Source organism: Epinephelus lanceolatus, chromosome 23, assembly GCF_041903045.1.
Source record: "Epinephelus lanceolatus isolate andai-2023 chromosome 23, ASM4190304v1, whole genome shotgun sequence".
Lineage (NCBI taxonomy): Eukaryota > Metazoa > Chordata > Actinopteri > Perciformes > Serranidae > Epinephelus > Epinephelus lanceolatus.
In genome coordinates, this window is record NC_135756.1 from 5735472 (window position 1) to 5762609 (window position 27138).

Genomic DNA, 27138 nt, shown 5'->3' on the forward strand with positions numbered 1-27138 from the left:
CTATTTTGTCCTCATTTTTCAACATTTCTTAATCAGCCTTGCTTATTTAACTGCTGAACTGCTGTATAAACGCAATATCACACTCGAGCTCGTATATCGTCACAGCTGTGACTGTCTGCCTGTTCTATTTTGTTCTGAAAATGTTGGCGTGCAGCCTCGTTCTGTGGACGATAAACAAGGTGCAGACTGATAAAGGAGGAAATACAGTGAGTGCTGGACGACAACAACCCCGCCCACATTTAAGAGGACTGTTTGTGGTGGAAACACTAGGGTCTAGGTATCATGTCTGAAGAGTTACTGTTGAAAGGGTTTGGTGGAAACGGGGCTTAAAGGAAGCGGTAAGTGGAATAGCTTGATTTCTGACTCACAGAGACCAAATAAGTGTGTTGTTTCAAAGTGCATGAAAGGGGCATGAAAAGGTATGTATTCTTTCTTTACATTAGGCCTTAGGTAGTTACTTATTTAGTAATCCCCCTACAGCGTTTTTCTGTTGCATTTCTTTTTGGGTTTTGTGTGTTTTTGACTTTGCATAATTTTTGTATCTGCTACAGGTGGGGGAAGAAATCGATACAGCGCAGACACAAGTATCGCTGTTTCTATTATATAAATTATTACAAATACACTCTATATACTAAATATACTACCAGCCACCGTATGGAAGCCACTGAAAACTACCTGTCTTTGGTTTGTTTCTAGGACTTGTTCAGTCGCTTTAACTGTCAAGTTGAGTTGAACATAGCACCACATGCAGATTTAGACGAGTGCTTCACTGACTTTGATCATCCATATGTAGATTTTGCTAAGCTGCCTATTAAACGTGACCATCAGCGTGCAGGTTTTGGTGCTGCCAGTCACCCGCTAAACACGATCAGTGACATGCAAAATTCGGCGACATGCAGATTCTGATTGTTAACTTATTAAAGTGTGACCACTCGATGCAGTTTTTGGTCACCCCACCTTAAAGTGTGACCGATTGGCTAATGGGGGAAGTGCCTGCGATTCCCCGGCCCCAGTGTTTTGGGCCCTCGCTGCCTGTTCTTTATGCATTAGACCGGAGCACTCACGACAGCTCATGCTAATTCTCTCCCTGAAGAAAGCAATTAGACCACCGCACTCATCTAATGCTCGGAGGAGGGAGTGGGAGGGAGCGCGTCGGTGGGTGGGTGAGAGACAGAGAGAGGTAATGGCAGGGTGGGAGAGCCTGAGAGAGGGGCGTAGAAGAGAGAAAAAGGCAAGGGATGCTTTTCTGGCCATCACATTTCTAAGAACTATTCATTCCTCATCCAATTATGAGTCCTAATAATAATTTCATCAAGGTTTGCTCCTTAAAAACTGTTGGTCCTGTATAATGAGAGTGAAATTATTTGACTGGTGGCACAGGGAATAGAGTGTATAAGAGAACAGCACAGGAACAGTGTGTGAATGTGTGTCTGAGCGTAGGTGAGCTACAATATAGAAGCACTACCAGTTTAATGAGTTTTGGGGTTTATTATAATAATTTTAAGCCAAAGTCAGGTCCACTAAAATTATGTTGACTTCCGAACATTACGCCTCTCTGAGATGGTTGAACATCTTATTCCAAATGCACATCAATATGCTGCAATAACAGTTTCCACTCTACTGGGGAGGCTTTCAACAAAGATTTTGGGACCTGGCTGCAGGGATTTGCTCCAGTTCAGCTGCAACAGCATTATTGGGGTCGGCCGCTGATGTTTGGTGATAAGGTTTGACTCGCAGCTGACGTTCCACTTTATCCCAGAGGTAGGGGATGGAGTTAAGGTCAGGTCAAACTGGGAAAACCATTTCTTCATGGATGTGGCTTTGTGTCATGTTGAAATAAGAAAGGACCTTCCCCAAACAAAATCAAAAGCGTGTAAAATCAAAAATACCACTTTATGCTGCAGCATTAAGAATTCCCTTGACTGGAAGTTCTTTCAAAGACATCTCGTGCTCTTCTACTCACATTTAGACAGGGAGCAGGCAGTATTCTCACCAGAAATGACTCTAATTTGGAGAGAAATGTAGACATAACTAGGTATTTTCAGGCTGAATGGCGATACACGATATATATCCCGGTATCATCTACGAAATGGGCTACACGTTCAGTTGCAAGCTTATCCACAGCTAAAGTCCCCTATTATATTTGTTGCATGAGTTTTTCCACAGCAGGGCAGGTAAAAGAAGTTTACCTGTTAAAGGTGAGCTGTTTGCAGAGATGCAGTAAGAGCATGTTGTCTGCAGCTCTTCATCAACATCTCACTGTGGCTGTTTCTGCTTTCACTTTCCTCCCTGCCATATTATTAGACTTGTCTTGCCCCGCTTCACCATCCTCAATAGCACTATGTCTACTGTGGACACCCTCAGGTTTCTGGGTACCACAATCTGGAAAAAGGCCCAACAGAGGCTGTACTTCCTACGACAGCTCAGGAAGCTCAACCTGCCCCAGGAACTGCTGATCATGTTCTACACAGCCATAATCCAGTCTGTGAGCTGTACATCCATCATCATGTGGTTTGGATCCGCCACCAAACTGGACAGGAACAGACTGAAACGGACAATCAGTTGTGCAGAGAGGATTATTGGGACTGATCTTCCCTCCATCGAGGACCTGTACCTGTCAAGGGTCAGGAAACAGGCAGGAAACATCTCTACAGACCCCTCACACCCATGACACAATCTGTTTAAACTCCTCCCCTCCGGTAGGCGCTACAGAGCACTGTTCGCCAAAACTACCCATTGCAAAGACAGTTTCTTTTCCCAGGCTGTCGCTCTGATGAACTCCTAACAGTCACAGAGTCAGTTCTAGTACATTAAGAGTCTACCCGAATCAAAATCCTTCTATGTTCATACATACTTGGTGAATAAAGCTCATTCTGAACAAATTTCAATTCCTGTAGATTCTTCTCAAGAAAAGTCTTATTTTGTTCCATAAATCTTTTTATTGTGAAGCACCAAAAAAAGAAAACATTGAGTTTTCGAGCAGCAAATTCACACAACTTCCAATACGGCTGAAAGTGAACATGAACGAGTAAAATAAAGCAGATATCTAAAGACGCAGGACGCAGCAGAGAAACTAAACTCCAACCCACAGAGATTCAGTTAGAAGCTACAGATGTACTGAGAGCTGAACACACAGACAGAGGTGAGTTCGGTGTCACAACACACACGGATTGTTGGAGGAGGAGAAGCGGGGTCATCGTCAAGTTTTGAGGATGAGTGCCAAAAGTGCTCACTTACACAGATTTTAACACATCTGCAAACAAAAATCTGAGAGGAATAAGTCTTCTGAGTGCATGAAAAAGTCTTAGATCTTTAATTTAAACTCTTGAAAAAATAAGAGCAAAAACAAAAGTGTCGCATTTAAATGTCTGTACAGTGTGATTCTAACTCTGAACCCAACAAGAGAGGATGCCTGTAAGGAAAGTCAAAGGTCACGGTCAGCCACGGTACAGCATGTCTGTAACTAGCAGGCACTCAGTGCCTAGTTTGTTGACACTTTTGGCCGGGTGGATGATGGCCATGGCAGAATTGCCAAACTGAGGTCTCTACCCTAAAGACAGACTCATCACTGGGAATATTTTACTTCTACTTTCAGCAGCATGACATCATTCTTCCTACTTAATTATTACTAGAACTCAAATACACGTCACTGGTCAGACCGAGGTCATGACGACACTGTGGTCCAAGCAGAGCTGAGTCACACTGAGTCAGTGTCCACTCAGTGTCATCCTCCAGTATGATGCCGCATGTTTGATTACACACTCATTAATTGATGAATGTCCCTTTTTAACGTAACAACTGTGAGACATGTTTTTGACCTTCTGAACTTCTTGTTTTGATCATGAAAAAAATAAAATGAATGAAATCGAGCCGAACACTATGAATAAAATAGAGACATAGCAAGAGGAGAACAATAGTGTGCAGATATCTATCGGTTCCTGGAAAGCCCTGTGCAGTGCTGCAGGCCATGGAGCGAGGCGTCAGAAACTCCGTTGTGATGTTTGTTCGAAGAGAGTGGGTTATTTGGAGATGAATCTGAACCTTGATCACTCCAGGACCTGTCATTTCATTGTTTTCTGTTTACTGACGGATTGGAAACGATGGGATAAGATGGGGATGTATGTATTAGGTTTGTCTGTCCCCCTCGGTGCCTCCTGTATATATACTGGGGTTGTGTCGGGTTGCGGCTGTCATCTCATATTATCTCTTGACTGACATAGCGCTGGTACTGTAGGCGAACATTTCAGAACACCCAAACAGAGAGAAGAAGAAACTGGACTCACTATTAGTGTTGGAATACAGGATGTCAGTTTCGTTTAATTTTGCTTTCCATAGCCTGACATCCATTAACCATTAACTAACTGCTTAATTTTTAAGAAAAAAAAAATGCAGGATACAAGAGGCCTTTCCTTTTAGTCCGGTGCTCCATTGACTCAATGAATTTAAGAACTGCATTTCAAAGTGCTATCCATGTAGAGGTGGTGAAATTTCAATGTTTTGAGATCGAGAGAGATTGAGAGATGCTGAAATAAAGTGCCCACTGCTCACCCACTGGTCTCCAAGCTAGCTACACCGCTCATTCAGCAGTTACCACTATTGTGGGTCAGTACTGGACAATACTGTAAGAGAACTGACTTTATTCAAGAAGTCAGTCAGTCTGTCCGAGAAAACGATAAATATTAAATAATAAATAAAATGAATGATAGTTAAAAAAAAAAAAAAAAAAGTACTGCTTGCAAACTGTATTAGAGACAAAAAAAGCCTAAAAATGTCATAATATTATTTATAAGCCCTGTGGTCCAGGTCTTGGCTCAATATTACTGAATGAGCAGAAGCATTGTAAGAAAATTGTGATGCTGTTTGGGCTTTTATATGTAATTCACTGTAGCAATAATTTGAGTTAATGATTAAACCATACAACAATGGGAAACACTTGACTCTCTGTTAAGCCCTTTTCTACATGGCCACTTGCCAGCCCCATGTTAGCAACTGTAACTAGCCAGGCTTTCAGAACAAGGGAAAATGCCCAAATAGTGTGCATAAGGAACCTGCAAGTCCGACAGCAGACAGATGCCCAATCCCATTTCTACCCCTTAAATCTTCCACTTGGTATTGAGTGCCCTCGCTTGTGAGATAACCCTTGATGAGGGAAGTGAGAAATATTAGGGTAGAGGTCTTACCCTAATAAATGGGACACCACTTCAGGCAAATCGGCGTGGCCGACGTGCAGGCATACGTCTCGTGTAGTAGCGACACAAGATACCGGTAGTCATTCTGGTTTCAAAATGCCGGCTCCAGCACTAGTGTTGTGGCGTGTGCTACGTTTATTCTTCTCCGTCTGATGAATCAACGAAGGAGAAATGCTGAAAACAGGAGGCGCCTACGACGTCTTCTGGTTCTGATTGATTTTGTTTTGGTAAGTCGATTTGTTTAATTATTCTGACGCTGTGTTCAACTGAGATGCTGATGAGTTTACGCTAGTCCAACCATCTGTTGTTTGTATAGCCTACATTCCGATTGTACAGTAACAAATTATTTTCCAAAACTTGCCGATGTTGCTGACTTCGCAAGGTGTTTAATCTTCCACTTCGTTGAAAGTGTCGGTCGGGGCTCCCTTGGAATCTAGCGCAGGTTTTAAGTGTTGGAAACCACTTCCTCAATTCTGTTTTGGGACACCACTAGCCTAAACATGAACGCGCACGACCAAGTGCAGGTGGGTATTTCTAGGGGAAGTGTGGGTATTGGGACAGGCAGTGTAGAAGACGGTACCCACAGCTGAATCCATCGAAGTTCAACAAACATTCTGTTAGCTCCAGCGTAAGATGCTAACTTACGTTAGCTTTTTTAGCACATTAACAAACAAAGATTGTTGAATGTAAATATGATTTACTTATGTCTTTACTTTAAATTAGTAAGTTGTATACCATTTTTAGTCTCTTTGTGCTTTAAATGGAAAGCCAGGATAATTCAGTTTTGCTAACAATAGGCAAATTAGATATTGAGAGCTAAAGGGAGTCACCGCTAACCTTTAGCCTACAGTTGAAAAATATATCGAACTACCTTGCTGTACAAGAACTTTGCGGTTCTTCTATATGCTTATTTCTCACGTGAATTGTCAAGACATGGGATGTCTTATACTTGCATTGGGACTCATTAGCTTTTCCCTTGTTTTTGATGACTAAATTAATTCACAATACTTCACCAACAAATTACATTGTGAATATCATAGCTCTTATATGCTTATTGCAGTCCATCATACCAGATACAAAAGCTTGACAGTCACATCTGCTTCTGCTTCATGGATGTTTACTAATATTATTACACATGTTACTGTTTTTCAAAGAAATTATTAATTGATTTGGGCTTGTAACAAGGTGATCCGTTATTTTCAAACCTGAATAACCCTTGCTCTACATCGCTGCTTACTTGCTGATTTTGATCTACTAGTGCTCATTCACTGCACTTGTACTTCCACCAGACTTATAAATAAAATACAAAGTCATGCATTCATTAATTTCATACAGCTGCTCGTTGTATAAATCCCCTTCATCAGGTTTATTGTAAGAACAAGCATCACACACGTTCCATATATACATATAGATGGTAGATATCAAAGGACTACAGAAATCAGGTCAGTTGTTGAATCAAGTACCTTCAGAAAAAAAAAAGAAAAAGCAATCCATGTAATCAGGTCTTTTTTTAAACATGAAAGCACAGACAGAGACAAACTGTGAGTAAGAGGAATATTTCCAATCGTTATCATACATGGGAATCCTGTTTCATCATACATGAAAAAGATCACTCTATTAACATCTATATGACAACACTGCTCTGTCCAAAGGCATTGAAACATTGAGATTAGAACTTTAAGACTGAGATACATGAATGATTGTATTTAGCAAACAAGATGTTGAAGAAGAGTACACTTGCAAGATAAATGTGACACTTTCTAATGTCACAATGGAGGGACAACTACGCAGGTTGATTTTAGCGCTGCTCATCGTGGACTATATTGCTGTCATTGTTCATTTTAGTCAAACCACACAGTTTGAAAATGAGGCGCGGCTCCAACTAGAAAACAATGTTTTGATGCATTGGATGTGCTGAATGTGCATATTAAGGCAGTACAGGAGGAGGTGCACATTAATAATCCTCCAGGACTGTAACATGCTCATGTTTAACCCAAACAGTCAGTACGTTTACATGGATAGTTTAATTCCACTTTCATTCGGAATGAAAGGCCCTTCCGATTAAAAGTGGTCATGTAAACGGTCATTCCGATTGAAAATTAAATCCGATTAAAGGGGGTGGTTTATTCCGTTTGTCATTCCGAATGAAAGAATTTTGTGTGCATGTACACGCTCATTCCTCTTTAAGTTCATTCCGGTCTTTCTGCGCATGCTCGTTTCCTTGCCCTTCTAGCGCGATGACGTAAACAGCGCGCATAGCAATGGGCTGAGATAGAGCAGTCGGACTCGTTGCACTCAACGGTTTCCATTCACCAAAGCGCGGCCTTCTACCTCCCTTCTTTGACCTTCTACCTCTCTTCTCCTCCTCAACAGACGAAGCATTAGCAGAACAAGATTGTTGTCGTACTGCTGCTTCAAGAATATAAGCAAAACAAGCCCGAAAAAAGGCAGTAAGAACGGCATCATCAAGCATCTTGTTATCCGGAGCGAGGACTACAGTGTTTTCTTCTGGTAAAGGTAAACACATAACATCCGCCCCGCCCCCTATCCAATCAGAAACCTTCCCTGCCCCAAACCTTGCGCGGACCCGAATAAAGGCGATTAAACTGATCTCCTGTGTAAACCCTCATTCAGAATGAATATTTCCCATGAAAACTACCTGGAAAAACTTTAATTCCGAATAGTTTCATTCAGATTTATTTCATTCTGAATGAGAAGCCATCATGTAACCGCACCCAATGTGTCACGTGACTGCAGTTGGTTCGGATCGAGGTCAGAACACGTTCTCACCACCAGAGTTCATTTGTAACCGGACCGAGACCACCTCTTCAAGAAGGTCTCGGTCCGGTTGTATTGGTGCGTACTTGAGTGCAATTGCTGTGTTCACACACACCCCAAACGAACTGCACTGAGGGGGCAAATGCACTCGAGTTTGATTGAACCGAACCAAACAGGGCAGGTGTGGAAGCACCCTAAGTCTCCTGCTTTTAGTGCATGAATAAATTCATTAAAGAAATTAAAGATCGCAAGGAATATCTCAGAAAAAGATAAGGTCATGCATGGTATTACACATAAAATGATGTTCGAATATGACACTGATCAATAACTCAGCCATGACATTCTACAAGGTCATAAAATCATCCTGCAAATTGTCCTTTCAGTCAGCTGAAACTTAGTAGGTCACTGAGTTGATTGAGTTGTTTCCCTTTACATTTCAATCCTGCCTCCCATTTTGCATTTTGTTCCCTGTTTTCAGAGCAGCCGTTATTAATAATGCTACTGAATGCATTTCTACATTTCACAGCCACCACATGCTGAGGGTGAATGATGCAGGGTTCACTTGGTTGGATAAGCAGTGGGAGGCCCGTGAAATATGAGTTAGGAGACGCTGCTGGTAAATAATCTAGACTTGCAATGCTTTGATATGGCAGCATAAATGAAAACAAATGTTGTAAACAACTACAGAGGGTGGACAAAATAACAGAAATAACGACAGACATTACGCCTTTGCAGCCGAGGAGAAGAAAAGCCTGCAGTTCTTTTAAAGGGAGTCGGCCTTCTCAAAGAAGTTTTCAGCACTGTTTAGATCTGCTGGATGGGGACTTCGACTTCACCCTGTTTTTCATGAAACTTCTTATGAATTTATCAGTGCATTGGGACAATATTATCTTTGAATGTAGATAGATAACAGTGTTTTACCCCTTAAGGCTTCTTTTTATAAACCTGACCTCGAATTCCTCGTCTATTCTGGGACTGTGTGGAGCAATCATGAGATGTGCCAGCAGATGACTGCTCTGTCATACACACCTATTTTAGTATCTGTCTGCCCGAGTTAGGCAGATCTGATTTGTGACATAACGTGTCATGAATTCGCTTTCGCCACATTTAATTGTTTTGCAGGTTTTGCAATCGATGGTAATAAAGTTTGAGTCTTGAACTCTTTGAAACTTTGTTGGATACCTCAACTTACTTAAAGAGATTGTGATCTTCTGACCCCGAAATGTATTAATATGATACATCAGTAAATGCTTTCCTTCTTAGTCAATGAGTTGTTTCCCATAAGGAAAAGACAAACTGAGTATCTGCCATAGTTCAGAGGTTGTTGTTGCCTCCCAAAAGGAATCTAAGAGGAACCACCAGACCACCAGGGCACATAGACAGAAGTAGCTGAGATACAAATGCCGGGTTGTGCTAATTCTGTGAAAACAATTTGACAAAATGACTGCTGCTCTGGAACGTTCCATCCATCCATCCATTTTCAACTGCTTATCCAAAGTCAGGTTGTGGGGGCAGCAGGCTAAGCAAAGTACTTCTGATGTCCCTCTCCCCAGCAATGCTTTCCAGCTCCTCCTGGGGGACCCCAAGTTGTTCCCAGGCCAGATGAGATATGTAATCCCTCCAGCGTATTCTGGGTCTGCCCCAGGGCCTCCTACCAGTTGGATGTGCCCAGTACACCTCTAACAGGAGGCGCCCAGAAGGATCCTGATCAGATGCCCGAACCACCTCAACTGACCCCTCTCCACACGAAGGAGCAGCAGTTCTACTCCGAGCTCCTCGCCCTGAGGCTAAGCCCAGACACCCCACAGAGGAAACTTATTTCGGCCACTTGTATCTGTGATCTTATTCTTTCGGTCACTACCCAGAGCTCATGACCATAGGTGAGGGTTGGGACGTAGATGGACCAAAATATTGAAAGCATCCCCTTCCGTCTCAGCTCCCTCTTCACCACGATGGTCCAGCACAGCACCACATCACTGCAGACGCTGCGATCCAGGTCACGCTCCATTCTGCCCTCGTTCGTGAACAAGACCCCGCCTTTCACTCCCTTCCATTACGTGTTATCACTCTTATCTACTTCTGTCTACTGTCTTTCTTTTGGTGGTAGGTCGTCTTCATTGGTGCTTTGTCTTAATTTGCTCCGTACAATAAAGTGATCCATTGTCCCACTCAAGTCTTTCTTCTTTTAAATGTCATCATCCCTCACACTTGCTGCCAATCAGGGCTTTTTGTCACACACTTAAAATTCCTACGTGTGAACAGCGACAAAAAGGTTCCCTGAGAAGGTTTTTTAAATTAAATGTAACTACATTAAATTTTTTAGGTAGATTTTGCCTCTTTATTGGGGAATACTTGTGCACAACATACTGATACAGTCAATTAAAAATTTACTCATAACTTTTTGTAGAGGCCCAGCTGAATACAGCAATAATAATGTGCAGAAAAAGATTACTAAAATTGAAAATAATTATTGGTTGCAGCTCTATTTTGAGGCTGCAGAGTTGTGGGCTTACACAGAAAACAGTTCGTACAGGCGTGACATGCAGCTGTTGAGTTTGAGATAAATAAACCAAAAATTCTACTTATAAGTTGTGTTTTTTGAGTTGGACTTTAATGGTTGCTTTTATTCTTGTGACATTCTGGGTTGTTTTACGTCTTCAGGCATCCATCATTCATAAAACAGTCGGAGTAGGAAAAGCCCTTTTTGATTGAAGTGCTCATCACTCAGACGTGCAATCTAAGAGACTGTAAGTTGACACTGACACTGAGGAGTCACAACACAAACAGAATGTAAACCAGTACTCTAAACACATATTAGAGGTCAGATACACAACCAGCACACAGACTGTTTGCTATAGAGCTGATCTCTTAAAGACAAGTTCTGCAGCTGCAAATTAATCAAACTGAATGATAATCAGCAAAGCGGGAGGAAAAAGAGAAGAAAGAGATTCTGTCAGGCAGAGAAACAGAACGGTAATATGTTTGCGCAGCAGAGCCTTCATGCTGCCATCAGAACCGGCTGGCCTTGACTCAAACCAAACACATCAGCGCTCCTCTCTCCCCTCGCCGTCGCTCTCGTTGTGTCTGCCGAACAAAACAAAATGCTCTTATCGAGCAGAGAGGAGGAGGCGAGTTATTAGTGCTCGCTGATGAGTCTCTTGGCCTTGGCCTGGGGTTTTTTGCATTTTCCGCTGGCTGATTCAATAACAATAGTGAAGTACAGTGCTACAGGTGGTGTATGGAAATGTAAATTCAAAGGCGGCTACATTATTTGTCTGAGGTGATGACAGCATATATGAGACGTGCACACAAACACACACTGACACACAGCGCCAGAGCATCGCTGACAGCAGGAGGCGGAGGTGATGTAATTAGACATCAAATGAATTCTATCTCAGCGGTGCGGTAATAAACAGGCAGAGAGACAAGGAGAGGGTCAGCTACCTGTGAGGCGGGTCAAACTCTGCTGTACATTCACGCCGTCAACGCCGCCGCCGCCACCGTCTTCTCTATCTCTCACTACATCTCGCTAAAACATGCATAGCTGGTGTTCAGCTCTATAAATAACGCCGTGCTGTCAAGCTGTCAGGTGGATTAGCGCATGCTGAGTTTATGAGATGGCCTCAGGGCGGCCCCGGGGACCAGGAGACCAACTAACCATCCAGTTACACCTACAGTCAGAGACGAGCTGCATTCAATTTAAATCAATTTAGCTAAAGACTGATTTTAATGTTGGTGAAACAACTCTCCTGCTAATTGCACGAACTGTGATTTGTAATTTCACAATCTCACAGAAAAAAATATATGACTGACAGTTTCTGAACAACAACAACAAAAAATATAAAAGCAAAAATCTACAAACTGTGTCTCAGAAGTGAGAAACAGTGAGAGTGAAAAGCCTTAGAAGCGTCACATTTGCCAATCTCGATGCTGAGATCTTTGCCAGCAAGACGGTGACGATTATGTCAACTCAAACGTGTCAGTCTCTCTCTACTTTCTTTTCCTTTTTTTTTTCTCCTCCTTCTCTTACTGTGCAGTTTTATTTCTGGCACAAGTATTAAAGTCATTTCTTCACTTCAAAAATACCAGATTTTCTTTCTCTTTCTCTCTCGTGTGAGGAATTTCCATCTGGTTTTCTTTGCGAGCAACTTTTATTTGCCTCTTTGACAACAGCGCAGCTCTCTCTGCCTGTGGACAAATTACAAATTGTTTGCTGTTTTTCTTTCGCACCATGAAAACACACTAATGGTTCAAGCTGAATTCGTTGCAAAGAACTTTTGCAACATCACATTTTTGAGGCTGCGGCAGAGGCAGAATGGATCATTGAACTTCTGAGGGCAGATTAGAAGCACACTCACATGCACACAGACATGTAACGCATACTTGTACACAAGAACCCACACAGATGTGGACAACAAGCACGCTCTTGTACACTGTTTGGACTTGACATTGGGAATCGATGCAGTCTGATCGATAGTGCTGGCTTCTCTGACTTCACACACACTAGCTGCAGTTAAGAGACGCCAGTGGCAGAGATGAAGTTTTTGCGTATCTGGAAAGCTATCAAAAGGCTTTGGGGTTTGACAGCAAAGTGTTAGCGAGTCTATATTCGAGTCCTACCTGAGCTCTCACCAGTGTTTCTTGTTACTCATTGTTTCCCCTGCAGAGGTTCTTTTTGTTCTGTGTTCAGTCGTTTTATTCTTCCTACCGTCACTGTGTGAGCTTTTCACAGCCGCTGCCCAAGGCTGCATCCATCAAAGCAGTCGAGACACCACAGCCAATTGATTCTCTAATCGAATATCATTATTACCAGCAATTAGCCTGCACTATGACTTGAGTTAAAATCGCTAATTAACAAATGTGGGTTTGAGTGTGTGCAGGCAAAATATGTCTTCGTGAAGCATGCAGCGGCGAAGACGTGAAACGTCCCGCGTCTCCGCACGTCGAGATGTTTAGGAGCTCCTATTAATCACTCCGCCATCGTGGTGGTGTTCACCGTGGCAACGGGGGCCCACCTGTTTGTATCTGATGCTCGGCAGATGGCCCACCCAAGGCGTGGTGCGGGCTAATTGCTGTTGATTCATACACAACATCCAACATGCTTTTTTAATGGAGACATGCGTTGTTTATTGAACAAAGAGGAGGGGTGGTCACCCATGAGACAAAATCTCACAGTGTGTACCACCACAGAGGCTTCCATTAATTATTATTTATTTAATTAATTATCATGTAACTCAGAAATACCTGTGTCTGCTTAGGATTTAACACAACACAGGAGCTTTTCCTTATTATTTTAACACAGGGTTTGGGAACCATACAGTGCCTATGTGTTATTCTGGCTATCCTTTTACTCTTTTAAACATGACATTACGACTGGTTGTGGGGCAAGTGCTTGTTTTATAAGGGGCAACCCTGCTATATTTAATGGATTCACCTGTCACATCTACATTTTACATTTTCGACACAGAGAAGATGGACAATGAAAAAGACTTTGTTACTTTCCTATTAAAGACATATTACTTTGCTGCATTAAAATGTCTAAAAATGAGTAGAACTATGTTATATATACGGGTGAGTTGTGGGCTGACATGATTCCAAACATTTCCAACAATGTTCAAACCCAGAGAAATCTGTCGTTTTATTTCAAGACACGGTCTGTTTCATTTGGTTGCCGTCTCCTGTCTGTGGTGTCATATCTAATTTGCACATATGTCAGCGTTGTGGTTATCGCCAGAAGTTGTCATGAACTGACTTTTAATCAAGCTTTAAGCCACATTTTTACAATACACTTTTCAAATCTTGGTCATTTCTAACTATTCTAACCAGATGAAGGATTGTGAGTCATTAAACGTCTGGATCTTAAGTTATCAGAGAGAGAAGCTGAGCAAACATTAGCAGCAGTTTGGCTCCAGTCCTTGCGTGGCAAATAGCATTTGAGAAACGCTGATTTTAAGGTTACACTGCCTTATTTGTAGTTTTTACCAATTGAAATCACGGGGTCTGTTTGTTGTGGAGAGGAAGAGACCTCTGCGGATAATTTGGCTCCCGCTAAAAAATTCTTGAGCATCTGGATCTTAAGTTATCAGAGAATTAAGGGCTAGCTGGGCCCCTAAGCGATAAGCCGAACAGCATCATAGAAACACTGATGTTTTGGGGCTTTTTGGCCTTTATTTGACAGGATAGTGATGGCGTGAAGGGGGGAAGAGAGAGGGTATGACGCGCAGTGTGGTGGCAAAACAACTATTTCATGAACAGTTCAAAGGAAAAGTCTTCACACGTCGGCCGTCTTTCTTGAGTTTTGATAAGCATTCATGAATGGAGTCACACAGACATACAACCGCTAAACCATGAGCATGGAAAATTATCTTACAACCTAATGTCTGACGAGTTCCACCCGTACCAGCCAAACGCCAGTGCAGCCAGCCTCCAACATGGGAGATGAAAACCCAGGCAGAAGTCACAGGCCACAAGCACAGGCAAGCCAAACATCCCCCTCCCTATATGGCGAAGGAGAGGGTAAAAGACTTGTCTGTCTAACTACACTACCTAATAAGGGAAAAAAAAACTATATGATGGGGACAAAAAAATCCCTTAAACTAAACTCGACGCAAAGGGCTTCAGATGGGAATCAAACTCATAGCCGCTGCAGCAAGAACACAGCCTTTGTGTATGCGACGCCTGCTCTACCAGGTGAGCTACTTTTCACCCCAGAACACTGGTTTTTAACGTGAAAGTGGTTTATTCAGTGCTTTTACCGGTTTAAATCCTCTTTGTGGAGCAGTAGAAACCTCTGCGGATAGTTCAGCTTCTGGAAATTGTTACTGCTTTGACTGAGAGACCCCTCGCAGCAACAAATGACATGTCGTATGTTTTACAGTAACACACGCCAAGCGCTGTCAGTAATCAAAGGAAAGGATAATTCTATATGTAACTTTCAAAATTCACATTTTCTTCTTTGTGATGTTAAGTTTTGAAATGTCAAGACTAGTATGGCGCACATGCCCCTAGACTGAGTGCTGCTAGCTGTAGTAGTGGTTTTAATTTCATTTATCAAATTAGGCAGGAAGCCTCGACACACACTAACCAAAACATACCAGTCTAATGATGTATAGTTTCACAGATACACATGTACTTAACATCATTGAAATGTCCTGTACTCAAAGGATGCAGCTAAATCTGTCAAAGTCACAATACTCATTCTATAAATATTGCCATAACAACAACCTCCTCATTAAAAAGTGGCTTTTTAGATATGTTACCTTCAGAGAGAAATAACCTGTATTTCTTCAGATAAATGACTCATTGGGCTGATTTATCGATTCAGTGATCAGTGATTCAGTGCATGAGATACAGAGTGAATAAAATCAATGATATGCCTTTACTTTGAAATTCCCATGGCATGTCCGTTTCACCACCAATAAGACAAAAAAAGATGATGAGGATATTTACTTCGCTCTTAAGAATAAATCAGCACAGTGGAGATGTTTTAGATTTTGGGAAAAAGACGAGTCAACACACAGAGCACGTGTCATAGTGCAAACAAGGCCGTTATGAGATACAGAGGAAACAGAACGAACCTGACCGGACATCTCTAATCCACTATCTTGTTGCTCTTGCAACAACAATATTACAATATATCAGAATTTCCAAGTTCCCAGTCTGCAATTTCAACTGGAACGCCGCCTGTAGTTGGTTTTCTGACTTAGAAAATCGGAAGAACCTCACTAACCCCAACCTCACAATCCAAGATGGCTGCTAAGCGTATCAACAGTACTGAAAGCTGTAGTAATACACTGTTTATCAGCACTTCTGTCTAATATGTGTCTAACTAAAACAGTCACACATACAGTTCTGTCCAGCTTCTATCTTCTAAATGCTAGTTATCAACTGGTATTGCTAACAATGGCTACCCTGGCTTGAACTGGTAGCGCTAACAGCATCTTGTTGGCTTTCCGACTTGTTGTACTGACATGCGGTAAACTCAGGTGTGAAGTCTTTCCCAGCTCCAACCTCCAAGTATGTAATTTGCTAAGCTATGAAAAGAGGAAAAGTCCACTAGCCGCTAGGCTAATTAATGCAATGTAAAATCGCTGTAGCTTGGGGTGTCGGTGGCTTTGTGGATAGAGCAGGCACCCCATGCACAAGGCTGCTGCCGCAGTGGCCCGGGATCAACTCCAGCCTGTGGCCCTTTGCTGCATGTCTCTCCCTCTCTCTCTCTCCTCCTTTCACACTTCACTACCCTATCAATTAAAGGCAAAAAATTCCCTAAAAAATATCTTAAAAAAACTGCAACTTATGCAGACAGTACTAACTTTCATTCATTGCATATTCCTAGAGTATACTGTATGACTGTACTTATGATAAATAATATAAAATAGTGGGATATGGTGGGTAATTTCAGTAACAGCGGTGGAATAATCTGCAGTTGCAGTGAAGAGTTTTAGTCCAAATTGCAGGTTCTTCCCCCTGAAAAGTTCACGTATATGCTGAATACTCCCCGAGTTTAATGCTGACTTTTTGTGACATGTCACATCAGCCGCCCCCTAAAAGGTCCAGGCTGGAACACGCACAAAAACTACACAAAAAGGAAACACACTGAAAGCAGAAATAAAGGACGGGTGGAGGTGACCTCAGTAATTCGTGTCGAGTCAAATGTCAGCGGAGAGGGAGCGGGGAGGGGGGGGGTGGTTGCTCTTAGCTTGACGGCGGAGGTCTGGGATGGAGGTTGGAGAGCGGCGAGAGCGGTCATGGTCGGCGGGTGTCTGCTGAGGTCTTTGTTAAAGCCCATTCTCTCTGTGACTGCGGGGGGAAGCGGAGAGCGTCAGAGGCCGGTCGAGGAGACGGAGAGAAAATCAATGGAGCTGCTGGAGACCATCCTCTCGCTCTGCACGACGCTCATACTCACACAGCTCTCGTAGCTTTCTCCTGCTCTCTATACCTCAGCTTGACCCCTTCTTTCCCTTTTATTTCCACTCTCTGTCTAACAGTGTGCCTCGGTTTCCGTCGTCCTGAGCTGGAGTCTGTCTCTTTCCTACATTTTCTTCCTTTTTCCTCCCTTGACGGTAATACTTTACAAGCAACAAGCCTAATATGTATTGGACATCGGCCCATTTGGATCCAGAAATCTGTAGCTCTGCTTGAATGTGCGGCTTACGAGGGAGCTGAATATCATGAATAATAACCACCGAGCTTCTTACAGTAACAACGCACACACACGATGCCTGTACTTGTATTGTACGCGGCCACAATTGCCCACAGCTATCATCCATTGTTTTAGACGTTTAATTGGAAACACAAAAGCAGCCCACGCTCCTGCTAATGCACACATCCAGCCCCCAGAGATCTCACCAAGATACATTTAAAGTCTCCCCCCACAGGGGAACAGGAGAAACAGGTCCATTCAGCCGCCATCTGTCTCCCTCGTAAGGCCCCCGAGCTCGGGGACATAACACTTTTCTCCTCGATAAACAAGGTGTGGGCCACTAAGCACCGCTCCCCGGCTAAAGACTCCTGAATGCGACTGACCACAGCTTATCTGACTGAATATCAATAACAACACTACATTTTTTATGCTCTGCTTCCTCGACTTCAAGCCTATTAATCTGGCTGGACTGTTGAGGTAGAAAAAAGCCCACCAGCGCCTTAAGGTTTGATACAACATCTTCGCCCCTTTGTAACTTAGCTTGTCAAGAATAATGCATGAAGGTGCAAAGTGCATTCGATATCAGCATCTCAGGCAAACCAAACCTCTCTATCTCTACTTGATATAATAACTGTTCATACTGTGAGAAAAAAAGCAGAAAGAACTTGGGATCAATGCGTTATTTAAAGAAATAGACCAAGATGGTGATGCTCTACGCACACTTGAGCATAAACTGCTCTAAGCTGAGTAGCAGCACTGGTAGTAAGAGTGTCTAAATATTACAAGCAGGGAAATAAGATGATGTATTGTTTGTGGTTTTGCTTTAATACACCCATAAAGATGATTAAGACAATAAGATTCTTTATAGACCCTTTTACTGTTAGTAAACAGTATGACGTTCTTTGGAGGGCGGGGCTTAGCTGGAGGCAAAACAGTGTCCTTCAGACATTAGCCAGCGCTAACTAGCAAGTTCGGTTGTCTTGTTTTGGACATCAGAGAAAGATGATGTGAGTGGTGCATTCAGAAATACTAGCTCTGAGTGTCGTAGCGTACTCTGGCACAAACTGGACCATTCATAAATTCAGAGCACTGTTGAAATGTACCGTGGTTATTCAGAGCACCACACTCTCGGAGTGGCAGAGCGCACTGGCCGAGTGGAGTGAATGTGTGATTACCTTAACTGTCTGTTAATTCATATGGAAATATAACGCTCTGTTTCTTCCACCAACAGGGCTCTCATGTTAGTGTAGAGCGTCAGACTGAATTTACCAACGCACCATGTCAGGTCACTCACTCTCCGGGACCGCCAGTGTTACTTGAATAAGTAAACACTGACCAACGGGACCAGACTGGCCGACCCGTATGCTCTCACTCAGTGGATGGATGATGTCACAGGAAGCCAATCTTACAAAGGAGGACCACACTTGTTTGTTTTGCTATGGAAGCTAATGTTAGCTAATGCGCTAAAAAGTTAGCGTTACGAAGAAATCTGATATTCCTCTTAATCCCTCCCCAGTGTCTGATGAGGTGGACATGATAACCCTTAATACACATAACGTTGTTCATCCCTACAACAGGAAATACTTTTTCCCTAACCTGATATGAAGTGTGCGCTGCACATGTGAGCATTTTTGATGATGGCCTCCGTCCAGTCCTTCGGTCTTATCACATTTAACCATCTTTGTTTTTGTTGACGGGCAGTGGTGGCTGGTTTTGAGCCATGACTCCTTCTATTCTGGCTCCCAATAACACAACAAGACAAACACATCTTAAGACTCCTATGTAGCCTACAGCCCTGTGGGGTAGGGGCGTGTTAGCGTGGTAACTTCAGATTGTTACTGTAAGTGTCTGATAATATGGTGGAAAGGATCCATACAGAGAAAGAGCTTTTGTTAAATTGATAAGATCCTTTTTGTTTAACCAGAAACAGCCCTTTGTTTGTATGTGGACGGGAGGTGCTGCTGGTGGACAGAGGGTGGAACCTTAAGAGCACGCTGACCTGAATGCGCATCTACACTCATCATCACTCATCATCACTCCTCATCATCGGGCCTTCACTGCTGGTGCTGGCAGAAGGGTGGGGGAGAGGATGGATGACCAGGTCTTGTCAGATCATATCTTTGCGGCCTGGTAGCCAACACGGCGCAAACCAGTACTGGGTCGCAGCCTGTTCGCTGAGATTCACCTGTCAAACAGATGATTTTCAGCAACGATATTAAAGTCTTTCGCATACAATTTCAACAAGCTGACATTCTGACACACTGAATTAAAACCTGTGTAAATATCTCAATGTAGAATTACTACGCTTTGCCTCAGTGACTCTTGCAGTGTGCAGCAGAGTAAAAGTACAAAAATATTAGCATTTAAATGTCCTCAAAGAACAAAAAGTAAAAGTACTCAATATACAGAATGGGCTATTTCAGAATATTTCACATGCAACTGTTTTAATGTATTAGAATTAAGCTCCTCTCCCACTGCACAAAAAGCCCACGAACACCAGCTAACAACTGGCTTTTTTTATTTAATGGGAAAGTGTACAATTGGCATTCACACCCAGGTCAAATGACTTTGCAGTAGTCACATGTATTTAATGGCTCCAGCTCTAATCAGCAGAAATGGAAATACAACACCTGGGTGAATACACAAATTTAATTTCCCCCTTTACTGGCAAGATGCAATGACACCACACCACATAATACAGCCCATGTATGTGTTAATTTTGGTGGGAAAAAGGTTTATTATTGATGAATTAATCAACATCACTCCAATTTTGCAGCTGGTAAAGGTGGGGCTAATTCATTTCTATATAAACTACTGGTTACCTTGTGTTAAGTTTTATCTTTATCCATATAATACATCATAATTTATTGGCTGTTTATATTTGTATTGATCTGAATCAAAGTAACTAGTGACGTATGTTGTGAAATAAATGTAGTGGAGTGAAAAGTACAATATTAACTTCATAAATCTAGTGCAGTTTAAGTATAATGTAGCAAAAAAACTAAAGCACATGTAACTCAAATTTGTACATTACTCGAGTAAATGTACTCAGTTAAATTACATCACTGCTGAGGACACTGATGCAGCTTAAAGAGATGTGAAATTTACAGCAATCTTACTATATAATGATGAAAACTCTGTGTGTGTGTGTGTCTGTTCCACGTTTTTCTCCTCACTGACTTGGTCAATCCATGTGAAATTTGGCACAGTGGTAGAGGGTCATGGGAGGATGCCAATGAAGCAATATTACATCAGGTGGCCAAAGGGGGGCGCTATAGCAACCGATTGAAATTGCAAACTTAGAATGGGCATATCTCATGGCCCGTATGTCGTAGAGACATGAAACTTTGCACAGAGATGCCTCTCCTCATGAGGAACACATTTGCCTCAAGAACCCATAACTTCCGCTTATATAGATTTTCCGCCATTTTGAATTTTTTGGAAAACACTTCAAATCTCTTCCTAGGAAGTTTGAGCGATCTGCATGAAACTGGGTGAACATAATCTAGGGACCAATATCTAAAGTTCCCTCTTGGCAAAAGTTGGAAAACTTACTAAAACTGAGCTTCTATAAGGCAATGAATATTGCGGAGGGCGTGGCTCATCACATAAAGGTGTATAACATCTCAAGGGTTTCACCCATCACCACGCAACTTTGTAGGCATATGACCACACATAATCTGAGGGGACCCCTCCATTATTGACCCCATCAAACAAAATGGGGGCGCTAGAGAGCTCATTTCTTATCTAGGCCTAACCGCCATATTGATTTTTACTAATCTTGGTAGATATGTAGAACAGGACGCCTCAAGGTGACTGGAGAAATTTAACTCTAATTAGCAACTGGGTGGCGCTATAACAACAGAAAAATGCTTAAAAATGGCTAAAATGCGACCGATCGCTGTGGCTCCCCCTGTGGACCAATGTTGTTGGTTTGTTTCTAATTTTTGGTATGACTAAGTCATGGTATGGTATGCTGTACATAATCACAGAAACTGTCAGTGTGTCATTCTGTCAGTCAGTCATTCTGTCTGTCCCACGTTTTTCTACTCACTGATGTGGTCAATCTATGTGAAACTGCAAACAGGCATTGAGGATTGGCATAGGTAGAAGGTGACAAAGCTACCAGTGGGTATGGACTAATGGATATAGTTCAGAGAATCCAGAGGACAGCAACAAAATGTAATCCCCCACGCCCAGCCCCCCACAAAGTTATTGTAACTTTTTATTTACACGCAACAAAATTCGATGTCTTTTCAAAAACCTTCAATGACTTTTACTTACTCCATGACTTTTCCAGGTTTTCCATGACCGTGAGAACCCTGTTGATAAGAGAATATTGTTCCAAGTTAATGTGATGTGAAGTTAGGAATGCTACAATAAAATGTAATTTGTGTTGAGGTCACTATCGACTGTTCACAGCAGCAAACTCAACAAGTGATCTGTTGAGGCATCAGACATAGAAAACTTTCAAGAACCATGTCACATTACAGAAGACGGTGAGATGCCAAAACCTGCTGAACAGACTGAAATAATTTAAAAACAAAGTGATTACTTTCCACCTTAAGTGTAATCCTTTCTCAAATCTCAACAACGAAACTGGAGCTGCAAGTATAAAAATGAGTAAAAATCCTAAATTTCAAATACACACACTTTGCTTTAAGCACATAAAGTCACAGTACGTCAGCTCTGAAAGGGTGATTTCTTCCGTGTAATGATGTATTCTCTGATGACAAGCCTATCACAGCAGTATGCTGATAAAGAACACAACTGCCTTAAGTGGAGTTATAGGGATTAGCCCATTAGGCTAAATCAGCTAATTACATGGAGATTTTCTTACCGTTCCTCCGGCTAATTAATTGGAACGACTACCACCACTGTGTTCAGGAAATGAGTCCTCTCTCAACAGAAGAGGTAAAAAATCAAAAATACTACAGTTTTCATCCACCTTTTCCTCCCGTTATAGCACCTTAAAGGCAAAGAAAATTATCAGCCTCCTAATTTTCACCTGCCAAGAGAAGGATGGCAAAGAAGAGAGTTCGGGGATGTAACACTCTTATTCTCTGGTGTTTAAATTAGCAGCACTCTGTATTAGTTTGGAAAAAGGTGAGTCAGGTACAGGGGAAGCGCTGCAGAGTCAAAATCACTCCATGATTTGATGATTTAACGTGCATAATGTAGATTTAATGTTTAAATCTATATCCTGTCTTCTGTGTCCTGAGACAACCTGTGGGAACACACCGACTGAAAATGAATAGTGCTCGCCAGCAGCATCTCAATTAGAGGTTGCACCTGTGCTTAAGCCAATTATGCTCATCCACTTGAAAAATAAATGAGTCATTATGCATCCTGTAAGGCCAGGGAAATCAAAGTGTTTTCAAAGTGTGTGGACCAGAAACACGCAGGACAAGAGAAGTTTATAGAATTCATTTATGAGAGATTTTGAGCTCTGAAAGGAGAGAGGACAAGAACAGTAAAAAATAAAGAGTGAAATGATTTTTCTATGATGCTGTGTTCATTACAGCCTCTTCCTGACCTGCTGAATAGGCGCCTTCGTCAGCCAGGTGTAACCATAAAACTCCCACTCTCAAAGCGTGGAAGGCGTCTAACCTTGAAGGCACTCAAGCTGTAAATTGACAGTCAAAACACCGCTGGCTTTTAACCAGAACCTTGCCGCGGATATCAAGTCTCGTCTGGCCGGTCGTTTAACTCTGCGAGACCAAAAATTAATAAAAAAGTACAGGAGAAAGAAGTACAGAGTGAACTCGAGAACTAGACCAGAACTCAAGAAAAAAAAGCTGAAAGGGGATGAGAAGCGAAGAGTGTTGAGGAGCAAAGAGCCGACACAGACATAACACCCACCAGAGAGAAGAAGATACACGTGTACATGGACAGAGAGAAAGAAATAAACCAAGAGATCGACTATATAATATTCTACATGGTCAGAAGTATGTCGACTCCCAAATGTTACACCCAAAAGTGGTTGTAGGCTGGTTTCAGGCGTTGGATTCTGGTCAGAGGGATTTGCTCCCATTCAACCACATGTGCATCAGTGAGGTTGGGCCCTGATGTTGGGTGATCAAGCCTGGCTCAGTTCATCCTGAAGATGTTTGATGGGGCTGAAGCCAGGAAGTTCTTCTTCCACATCAAACTGGGGAAACCATTTATACATGGAACTGGCTTGGTGCAAAGAGCGATCATGTCAGAACATTTAGGCATCTTCTTCAAACTGTTGCCACAAAGTTCAGGGTTTTATCCTACATAGAGGAATTTTCAGTGCCCCCTCGGGCTGGGTGATATGGACAAAAATTCATATCTCGGTATTCACAGGCTGACTGGCGATACACAATATATATTGCGGTATTTTCTAGGAAATGGGCTACATGTTTTCAGTTGCGAGTCATAGCCATATTTGAGATGTCACAAGCACTTTTACAGAACACACTGTGATCAAAATAAAATGTAAAGACAGGGATTTTGTTACACCTCCAAAACCACAAGTGGGCGGCAGGGTTTCTGTGAAGGGCTGTACAGTTTAGTTGATTCAAAACACACATTAAACACACATTAAACATGGCTTAATAGAGACAATTTCAAACACAAGTACACAAATCAGCTTCACTATAACTCGCAGCATTCACAGACAAACACTTGTCTTTATCTGGACACATTTTCCCCACAAACACAACATGCTAACATTATTAGCACAAGCCTATGGCATTTTACATTGTATAAATTAGCCTAGCAGCTAGCGGACTTTTCCTCTTCTCAAATGAAACCAGGGACAACAGCAACATTTAACAAAGGTAACATTACAAAATTCAGCTCCATTACAACTCACAAGGTTCACTGACAAAACAACTGTCTTATACTAAACACGTTTTCCAAACAAATACAACATGCTAACGTTTAGCACAAGCCTATGGCATTTTACATTGTATAAATTAGCCTAGCAATGAGCAGAGATTTCCTCTGCTCATATGAAGCCAGGATAAATCACACACAAGACTTAAAATAGGCTATATTGTCTTCACAATTCATTGTTTCTTATCTGCGAAATTAAAGTAAATAAAAGCTTTGTTTCCACTGAGGGAAATGGTTTCAGCTTACAGAAACAGACAGGAAGTTGCTGCGAACTGTATTTACATTTCTGCCGAGGTGCACGTCAGGTTACGGCTCTGTTGTGGAGAGCTTGTGAGTATATAAGTGGGGCGGAGCTGTGTGGAGATTGTGAAAGAGGTTGTCTAAATTTATATCTTGCTTGAGAATATATCGATATATCGTACATATCGGTATATCGCCCAGTCCTGGCCCAAACCATGAGAAACAGCCCCGACTATAAGGACACATTCCCTCAGCTGGCTGGACGAACGGATGGATATAATGGATATAGACTTTAACAGAAGCAGAGTTAGATAGTAAGACATGTGTGAATGGATAAAGAGACCGAAATTATAGAGATTAAGATAGAAAAGAGGAAAAAATACGGAAATAGATATGGAGAAAAAGAGTGCACATACTGTAGGGAATGAAAGTTACTGGTAACAGTACGATAATAAATGCTCTGTTCAGCTTGCAGGACTTGCTTGGCTAGAGAAATAGACGGAGAGATGAATACAACGATGGAGAGATAGAGTGGGAAGTAGAAAGATGGAGACCGCCAGAGAGGGATGGATGGGAAGATAAACAGTGATAGCGGGAAAGAACACATACAGAGGGACATAGAAAGAGGGAGAGAAAGCAAAATACAGAAAGAGAAAGATCACTGACGATAGACGCTGTAAACAGAGTGACAGAGAGACAGTAGATGGATAAATCGATGGGTTTATACATACTGTAGATAGACAGACGGACGGGCAGATAGACAGAGCGAGAGTTAATTCCAGCTCTCACAGACTTGTTCACAGGTGTGGGTGGGTGGAAGAGGAGGAAAGAATGTGGGAGAGAAGGGGAGGGTAAAGAAAAAAAAATTCAAATGTCTGGGTTTTCACACCGTTAATTTAGCCGTGCAGAGCCCCATCGCACCATTCTCTCACTCTTCCTCGCTCCTGTCGGAAACATGCTAATTAGGGAAGCCGACTGACGTGAGCGAGGTTTAAAGGGTAATTAGCATAAAAATCCTACATGCTGTATTTTTACTTTCTCTAATCAACACCCTCACACGTACACATTTTTCAGATGTGAGAAAAAGCAGTTTGACGCAATTAAAATGAAAATTAGCATCCGGGAGGAGTGGTGGTGGTGGAGGGGAGGGGAGGAGAGAGGAGGGAGACAAAATGTTCTCCCCTTGCATTTTGTTGTTTTTCTTGTCGCTGCACTTTTTTTTCTTTTTTCTCCGAGACTCTGAAGAAAGAAAAACAGTGGATAATGTTATTGTTTTTACAAGCAGAAGACATGTCAAGCGACAGCGATGCAGTGTTCTCTGCGTAGCTGCTGCTATCTGGTTCTCTGTCACCGACTGACAATCTTATCTCTGCCTCTCGGGAACTTCGATTCACTGTGCTCGACATGGTGAAAATATGCTTTTTCTCTTATGGAGTCTCTTGTGTGGTTTGAGAAAAAAAAAAAAAACAATCCTCTCCAGATAAAAATGATGATTGCACAAATGTTTGCTAACACTTTTTACTTGAAGAGGTGCTCACAAGACACTGTAAGAGCCTCATAATCATCATGGTCAGAGTGAACACAATGTGCAAAAAACACATCATGGGTTTCATGTTATCTACATAATGGCTCAGTACTGAACTGAACATACTCTGCTCATGTTTTTCAGATGACAGCGCTGGCTTGGGATCTGCTTGTATTCCACCACAATGAAGTTCATGTGACTCAGAACACACTCACGCATTTTCACACATTGGTGCTCCTTAACAAAGAAGCATGCGTGGTCCGTGTGTTGAAGCGACTCAGCAGCACACTGCAGACTTGAATCAAAGAGCAGACTTTGGCATTTCCTCTGTTCTCCTGTTTGGATTCCTCCTGCACCTGCACAGTCTGAAGGTATTTCCACCAGTCACTTGAAAGGAGAACAGAGAAGCTTTAAGCTCTGTTGAAAGGTCCAAAGAAAGGTCTCCGCAGGGTCAACAAGAGACGAGCTGTGTGGATGGTGGAAATAGGTATTCTGCACTGCTGTTGCAACTGCGAGCGTCGCCGAGCAGTGTGCAGAATTTAATTTTTATCAGACATGATGGTTTAGGCGCTACTCTTTGTCAGGTCGTAACAATACCTTCCCGTGCTTCAGCTGACAAGTAGCAACAGCAGCAACAGACCTGGCACATATTCATCCAGGAGGGATGATGATTATTGAGCTAACACGCTATTATTACCGCAAATAAAAAAAGAAATAGAGCTGGCTGATTGCCCATACAGGTGGCACGAGTATCATTCCAGGTGAGTTATTCGTTCTTTGAAAAGAGTAACACGTACTTGTACATAATGCTAAAAAGCAAAAACAACTTCACATATTTTGGATTGCGAGAACACGTCTGAAGTAGTGTGGTAAAATTTTTTATGAGTGCATCCTTGACATTTTACATAAGAAATTATAAGTGTATATTTCCTCTAATACACGGTAATTGAATAAAAAGGCAGAAAAGACGGATTATTTCATTACTTAAGAGTTCATGAGATCTATAAATACTTTAAAAAGCCAAGTAAAACTAACGTGACCCTTGGGGAGCATTTCAGAGCAGCTGTCAAATAACTTTCAATTAAGCCAAAATTTCATTTTCTCCATAACTTGCTCCATACTACTACTTCTAAATTATTCCAATATCTCAAGAGCCGTCATCTCTATCAAACTTCAATTCACTTCTCCTCAGACACTAACAATGTAGGAATTAAATTTTCCTGCCTGTGCTTGACTTCCTTCATGAAACCCTACGAGGGGAGACAGGAGGAGGAGGAGCAACGAGTTGACCTTGGAGCCTCGTCTCAGAGCACCATATTGCTCCACACCTGGGAGGCCCAGGGGGAATGGGAGAACCCGTCACCCCTTGGAGCTTTGCAGATGGACTGGAGCTGCAGCCG